The sequence below is a fragment of the Chiloscyllium plagiosum genome, chromosome 14 (assembly GCF_004010195.1).
Source record: "Chiloscyllium plagiosum isolate BGI_BamShark_2017 chromosome 14, ASM401019v2, whole genome shotgun sequence".
Lineage (NCBI taxonomy): Eukaryota > Metazoa > Chordata > Chondrichthyes > Orectolobiformes > Hemiscylliidae > Chiloscyllium > Chiloscyllium plagiosum.
Genome location: NC_057723.1, coordinates 39,024,463 through 39,031,937, shown reverse-complemented (window position 1 = coordinate 39,031,937; position 7,475 = coordinate 39,024,463). Strand labels below are relative to the sequence as shown.

The following is a 7,475-nucleotide window of genomic DNA, read 5'->3' as shown; positions in this document are numbered from 1 at the left end:
GCTAGAGAAACTCAGCAAACGAGACACTTAGCTGAACAATTTCAAACCAAGGGAGGCTGTTAAAACTCAAATGCCCAAAATAGTGCTGATGGCCCCAGTGTTATCTCCTAGAGTGTACAATGCTTATTGACTGAATATATCAAAACTATCTCATCAATGGAATGAAGTCATCAAAAATTCTATTCGTCTGACTAAAACTGTTGGTTTCCAATAGGTTTAAGTATGCAGCTTGAAATCTTTGCGGAGGCTGCTCTTTTACATTAGGCCTGTCTCTAGGTTTGACCTCTAGCAATCTGATTACGGGAAGAATCCTGTATTTTCTCCTAAAAAGTAAACCAATTCCCAGTCTACAAGAATTATATTGATGCACCTTCAAACACATCACTTGTACCCAAATTCTTCTGATAGGAATTCTGCTAGAACAGCCAACTATAAAAATCTTAACTGGACATTGAGTAACTGGACTCAGATCTACAAGAATTAAACCCTATATTTGTAAAGTACTCTGCTGTGGATAGAGAGGGCTGACCATGAAATAATTAAAATCACTTATCCCTCTTGTCCATGAAATTATCATGGAATTACTCAGAACTGGGAATGACAATATACATCAAAATAATCAATCTCATCATGAATACATTTGCAATTAAATAAAAAAAGGTTTGCCCGTAGACCCTAAGCCAGAGGTGCACTTCTGCTGTAGCCCATTCCAGAACATCTGTTACATTTTCAGTAAAGGAAATAAATGGGTAGGCAAAATGGTAAACTTTTAAAAGGTAGCTTTCTCTTCCCTGGGTGCATTAGTTATTATTCTTTAAAAAGTAATCTACTGCAATCTATGCTGTGACTCAACAGATTGCATTTTTTTCTTGACACCAGGTTGTAGATAGAATACAGGAGATGAAATCACAAATATACCAGTCTTTTTAAGAGTCATTTGGGTGGGTAAAAGGAAGGAATTTACTTAACAAATTTGACTTTTGGGGACTCTGAATGGTCATCTCTGTTGATTCAGCTCTGTCCAATTAGAGATCTGTCACATTATGACATCTCAGTTGTTAGCTGAGTACGCTTCGTACTCTGTGTTGGGATGTATGTGTGGGGCAATAATCCCCAATAGGAACCTTTTTAAATATTTTGAAAGTCTAAGCAAGAATTGTCTTTAACAACACAAAATGTTAATATTCTTCGTTACTAAATTCCTGAGAGAAACAAGAATCTGGAAAGAATGTAAAAAGAAACGAAGTATCTGATCATTTCATAACCAAATCTTGTAACAAAAAACACGGAAATGACACTGCTAGTTGATTTGCCGTAGAAAAAACAATCCAGAAAGAAAAGGTAAGCATGTGGATGTTATAATCATATTATTACAATACAAAGTGAACAGTTTATCATCTCAGCATTGTATTCATATATACTTTATATATATATATAATATTCATATAAATATCAAATTTAATCACTATATGTTGTGACCTCAACAGATTGCTTATCTTTCTTGACACCAGGGTGAAGATAGTAATGAATGTTCTCAGATTTCACTGTAGATATTCTAAAATTCTGGACACTGCACAGTGGCACATTGGTTAGCACTGCTGCCTCGCAGTGCCAAGAGACCCAGGTTCACTTCCCTCCTCAGGCGACTGACTGTGTGGAGTTTGCACATTCTCCCCGTGTCTGCATGGGTTTCCTCCGGGTGCTCCGGTTTCCTCCCACAATCCAAAAATGTGCAGGCTAGGTGAATTGGCCATGCTAAATTGCCCGTAGTGTTAGGTGAAGGGGTAAAGGTAGGAGAATGGGTTTGGGTGGGTTACGCGTCGGTGTGGACTTGTTGGGCCGAAGGGCCTGTTTCCACACTAAGTAATCTAATCTAATCTAATCTATGTAACGGCCAATGTTCAGGGGGAGTAAACTTTAATACTGATGCACACCTCATTACCTGAAATTTGTTTTGCTCGTGTATCAACCCAGGTGGCTCCTCTTATCTTTCAGTTCAATGATATGGGTTCAAATTCTACTCTAGCGACATAAGTATATAACCTCTGTCAATACTTCAGACTAAAATGAGGGAGTACTGCACAGTTGGTGGTGGTTTCTGTCAAATGAATCGCTAACTCAAAGTCCTGTCTGGCTTCTAATGTGGATACAAAAGGTCCAATGGTACTATTAAAAAAAATAGTGCCTTAGCCATTATTTATTCTTCAATCAACATCTAGGTATGAGTAAATTACTGGTTGTTTGACCTTGTGTGCATGTTTGTTGCATGTTTCCCCACATTATAATTCAAAAGCTTTTAATTGGCAGTGAAATGTTTTGAAATATCATGAATGGTGATGTATAAAAAATTATTTCATTCCTTGCTTCCCAAGGAAAACCTGTTTGCTCTGTTGCAAACTGATGTAAATAGTATTTATTATGCATATATCAATTGCACGTCCTCAATACATATGGGAGGAGACCAAACTGTCAGGTTGCTTAGGTGTGTCATCTTATGACAACCTTTGTAAGAGAAAAAAGAAAACATGTTTTAGTCATATAGGCCTCAGGTATTTCCTCAGAATGTATCTGCTATTTTGTGTTTTATTCTGAATGTTTCCTATGTTTTCACACTAACTGCAAAACAACCTTGCACTCTTATTCATCCTTCAGACCAAACACAATTATATCAAAGCTATGGAACACTATAGTTAATTGAACAGACTCAGAAGCAGAACAATAAGGAAATAATTTGACAGAAGTAAATACTACATATTCGATATTAGTATACAATGCTTCTGCTATACTTCTTTTATTCCATGTTATCTTTCTTGTCTTTCCTATTCTTATTTAAGCAGTTTTCATTTTTCCCTCATTTTGTACACTATTTCTATTGTCGTTGTGGCTGCTGAACTGCTGCCTTTTTTCAAATAACATTCCTATTACTCTAAGACCAGTAAGACAATCAACAGCCAATTGAATTTCAATTATTTTCCATATCCATTCTCTACAGAGGATGGAAGATTTTGTTTTTAATTCCAATATCTATGTTTGACAATCAGACTGAGAAATTTCTGTGCAGTATTTCATTGCTCCAATGATTGTTTCTAGTCATAAAATAGAAAACCTTAATGTCTCTACTTATCAGGCTACCCTATCAAGAGAGCACTGTTTTTACTAAGCTTAATTGTGCTTATTTCTGTTCCAAATAAGCACAATTAATAATTTAGCTAACAATGTGCAAATCACATTATGTTGGTAGTTTCAGAATGTTTAAGACAATTATTCCTCCCAGTTCTTGACAGTTGAATTGCTGCAAAATGGTTGCTATCTTAAAAAAAATTAGGTGCAGCCACTACATGAGGTAACTTTTCCCCTTTGTTGAGGTAATTGTTTTAGATTACAGCAAATTTAACAGTTGCTGAGCAGCATAATCAAGCACAGGAGGAGAAACAAAATAGTGGTACTTAAACAAAAGAAGAAAATTTATCAGGATTTTTAAAATATAGACTTACGTTCACATTTCTGATCATGTAGGGTATAAAGTGAGGGCCTGAGCCAAATGCACACCAGTTAGGACATGGAGGTCAGTTAAACTTGAGCCTAAGTAATAACAAAATGCAGCTAAAAGCCAAATCCAAATATGCACAGACCTAGGTGTGCAGTTATATTAAAATTGAGATTAATTTGCAAACTTTTTCCCCAGTTCAATAGAGAATGGTCTTCATAAATGCATGCTGAAAATATGCCAACTCCTTTCACTGTTCAATCTAAAAATAAAACAAAGTTCATGATTGATAGCACAAGTGGATTGTTCATATTTCACTTACCACTTTAGGTTTCTCCTGCTCAGAGATGCTAAAAATAGCATTTACATGTTTTCCAGAAGAGCTATAAATAAGGGATTCCAGCATTCATATACCATTTGTTTGCCAAGTTGTTTGAAAATATCTGCAGAGGGTTACTTTGCAAACCCGCTCAGCAAACAATTTCAACTTTGAATTGTTGTTAAATGGTATTTAGTTATCAAAGCTACATTATATCACAGCTGTTGCAAAATTATTTTTATCTATCAGATGCCTATAGAATTGCAACGCAGGTAAGAGAAAGGTGATTCCACCTCCTGATTCCACATTCTGATCAGTGTGGTTTTGAGCTTACCTTCAAGATAAACACTGACAGCAGTCCCTATTATAGCATTGCTGCTTCAGTTGCATATAGATCTGATGAACCTTTTATTAATATTATTTAAGAAATCTGATCAACTTATATAAAGCATATGCTTCAGCTGAAGCAACTACAGGTACTGTATGATTGCAACCATTCATTCCCTCCAACACACAGCTACAGTAGTGTACACTATCTATAAGATACACCACTAGAAACACATATTAATGCAAGTGAACACCTATACCTTTAAGTTCCCCTCTAATTGATACATTGCCCTGAATTTGAACCACTTTGCCATTCCTCCAATGTCACTGGGTGAAAATTCCAGTCTTTCCATTCTAACAGCATTGTGGGTGTATTGACACCAGATGGATTGCAGATATTCAATAGAACATCACCATTTTCTCATGGGCAATTCCTGGAATGTGGAAAAGAGGATTTTTAGACCAATATAATGGGGAATGAACTAGGGAAAAGACTATCCTGGATTTAGTTTGTGCAATGAGAAGGGATTTATTAATGATCTTATTGTGAAAAGTCCTTTTGGAAAATTTGAACTTTTCATTGGGGTAGAAAGTGAAGTACTCCTATACAAAACTAGGGGATGACTTGGCTGTGATAGACTTGGTGACATCATTAAATTGACAGTGGATAGGCAGTAAGTAATATTTAAGCATCAAATGCATTGAAACAATTATACATTGCTCCTGAGTGAAAGAACAAACCAGGCATGGTGGCTAAACAATGTCAAACAAAACAAATTAAAGGTGGTATTAGGTCCAAAAAGGAGTCATATGAAGTTCCTAGAAAAAGCAACAAATCTATGGACAAGGATCAGTGTAGAGTTTGGAAAAGGAGGACCAAGATGTTGATTAAGTATGAGATTAAGTCTCATGGGACATAAAAGCGAATTGTAAGAGCTTGTATATGTATGTAGAAAGAAAAGAAATGTGAACATGAAAACCTTACAGTCTGAAATGGGAGAATTGGTCATGGAGAATAAGGAAATTATAGTGTAATTAAACAACTACTTTAGTTCCATCTTCACAGAAGAGGACACTGATACTTTTTAGGAATGCAGGGAAGCAAGAGTTGGCCTTGGAGAGAGTACAACAGGGGTTTTCCAGAACGATACCTGGACTTCAAGGGTTAAGTTCTGAGGTGAGATTACACAAATTACGTAAGTTTTTTTCTAGAATTTAGAAGTTTAAGGGGTGACCTGATTGAAGTATTTATACAACCAGGAAATGATATGGTAGATAAAGATATACTATTTCCACTGGTTGGGATTCTAGAACTAGGGGGCATAATCTAAAAATTAAGGTCAGACCATTCAGGAGTGATGTTAAGTCACACATCTATACACAAAGGATAATAGATGCTTAGAATTCTCTTCCACAAATGGCAATGGATAGATTGTTAATTTAAATTTGTGAAATTATTTTGTGAAGCAAAGGTATTAAGGGATATGGGCCAAAGGCAGCTATATGGAGTTAGGCCACAGATCTGCCATGATCTTATTGAATAGTGGAACAGGCTCAAGGAGCTGAATGGCCTACTCTTACTCCTATGTTCTTATGCCTAATTGGAAGGAGGAATTGAAAAAATATTGTTAATAAATCCACAGAACCTAATATTCTGCAGCCAACAAGCTGTTAGCAAAACAAGTATGTTTGCCTTCATATCAAGAGGCAAGCATAAAGGAGCAAGGAGTCTTACTCATCTGTACAAGGACTTTGGTAATATTACTCCTGTCGTATTGTGTGCATTTTGCCATAGAGGGAGTGCAATGAAGATTCACCAGACTAATTCCTGGGATTACACATTTGTTGTATAATCAGAGATTGGGTCAACTATGCATGTATTCAGGGGAGTTTAGAAAAATGAGAGGGTTCTCATTGAAACATATAAAATTCTATCGGGGCTGGACAGACTAAGGATGATGTTTTCCATGGCTGGGAGGTCAAGAAAACGGTCATGTTCTCAAAATTCAAGGTAAGCAATTTCCAACTGAAAAGAGGAGAAATTTCTTCACTTCGAGGGTGGTGAGCCATGGTGAGGAACCATGTTGAATGCCTTATTGAAGTCAATACAGGTTACATCCACCCCTCTGACCTCATCAATCCTCTTTGTCATGTTGACTATCCTCCTTAACCAGTTCTTGGCTTTCCAAATACATGTAAATCCCATCCCTCAGGATTCCCTCCAACAACTACCCCACCCCTGATGTCAGGCTCACCAGTCTATACTTCCCTGGTTTTACCTTACCACCTTTATAAATAGTGGCACTACATTAGCCAAACTTCAGTGTTCCAGTACCTCACTTGTGGTTATCAATGATACAAATATCTCAGCAAGAGACCCAGCAATCTCTTCTCTCCCTTCCCACAGAGTTCTAGGGCACACCTGATCAGATCTTGGGGTTTTATCCATCTTTATACATTTTAAAATGTCCAGCACCTTCTCTTCTGTAAAATATGGACATTTTCCAAGATGTCACCATCTATTTCCCTATATTCTAAGTCTTGCATATCCTTCTCCACAGTAAACACTGATGTAAAACACTTGTTTAGTATCCCACCCTTCTCAAGCAGTTCCCCATATCGGCTGCCTTGCTGATCTTTAAGGGGCCCTATTCTCTCCATAGTTACCCTTTTGTCCTTAATGTATCTGTAGAATGCCTTTGGATTGTCCTTAACCCTATTTGCCAAAGCTATCTCATGTCCCTTTTTTGTCCTCCTCATTTCCCTCTTAAATATACTCCTACTGCCTTTATACTCTTCTAAGAATTCACTCGATCTCTGCTGTTTATACCTGACATATGCTTCCTTCTTTTTCTTGACCAAAACCTCAATTTCTCTAGTCATCCAGCATTCCCTGCCTTGCCTTTCTCCCGAACAGGAACCTATTGTCTCTGGACTCTTGTTATCTCATTTCTGAATTCTTCCCATTTTCCAGAAGTCTCTTTACCTGCAAACACCTACCCCCAATCAACTTTTGAAAGTTTTTGCCTAATAATGTCAAAATTGGCCATCCTCCCCAATGTAAAACTTTAACTTTTAGATCTGGTCTATCCTTTTCCATCACTATTTTAAAACTAAAAGAATTATAGTCACTGGCCCCAAAGTGCTCCCCCACTGACACCTCAGTCACCTGCCCTGCCTTATTTCCCAAGAGTAGGTCAAGTTTTGCAGCTTCTCTAGTAGGTACATCCGTATACTGAATCCGAGAACTTTCTTGTGCATACTTAACAAATTCCCCTCCATCCAAGTCTTAACACCATGGCAGTCTCAGTCTATGTTTGGAAAATTAAAATCACCGAACCA

The 7,475-nt window shown here is 37.2% G+C and overlaps 1 long non-coding RNA gene across 1 annotated transcript in view; it reads right to left on the bottom strand.

Annotated features, from left to right (window-relative positions):
• Nucleotides 1-1,814: 1,814 nt before the first annotated feature.
• The window catches only part of LOC122556659, a 30,687-nt gene continuing 25,026 nt past the window's right edge, over nt 1,815-7,475 (bottom strand). The window contains exon 3 of the long non-coding RNA XR_006313595.1: nt 1,815-3,749. This is a non-coding gene — a long non-coding RNA (uncharacterized LOC122556659). The remainder of the gene's footprint in view (nt 3,750-7,475) is intronic.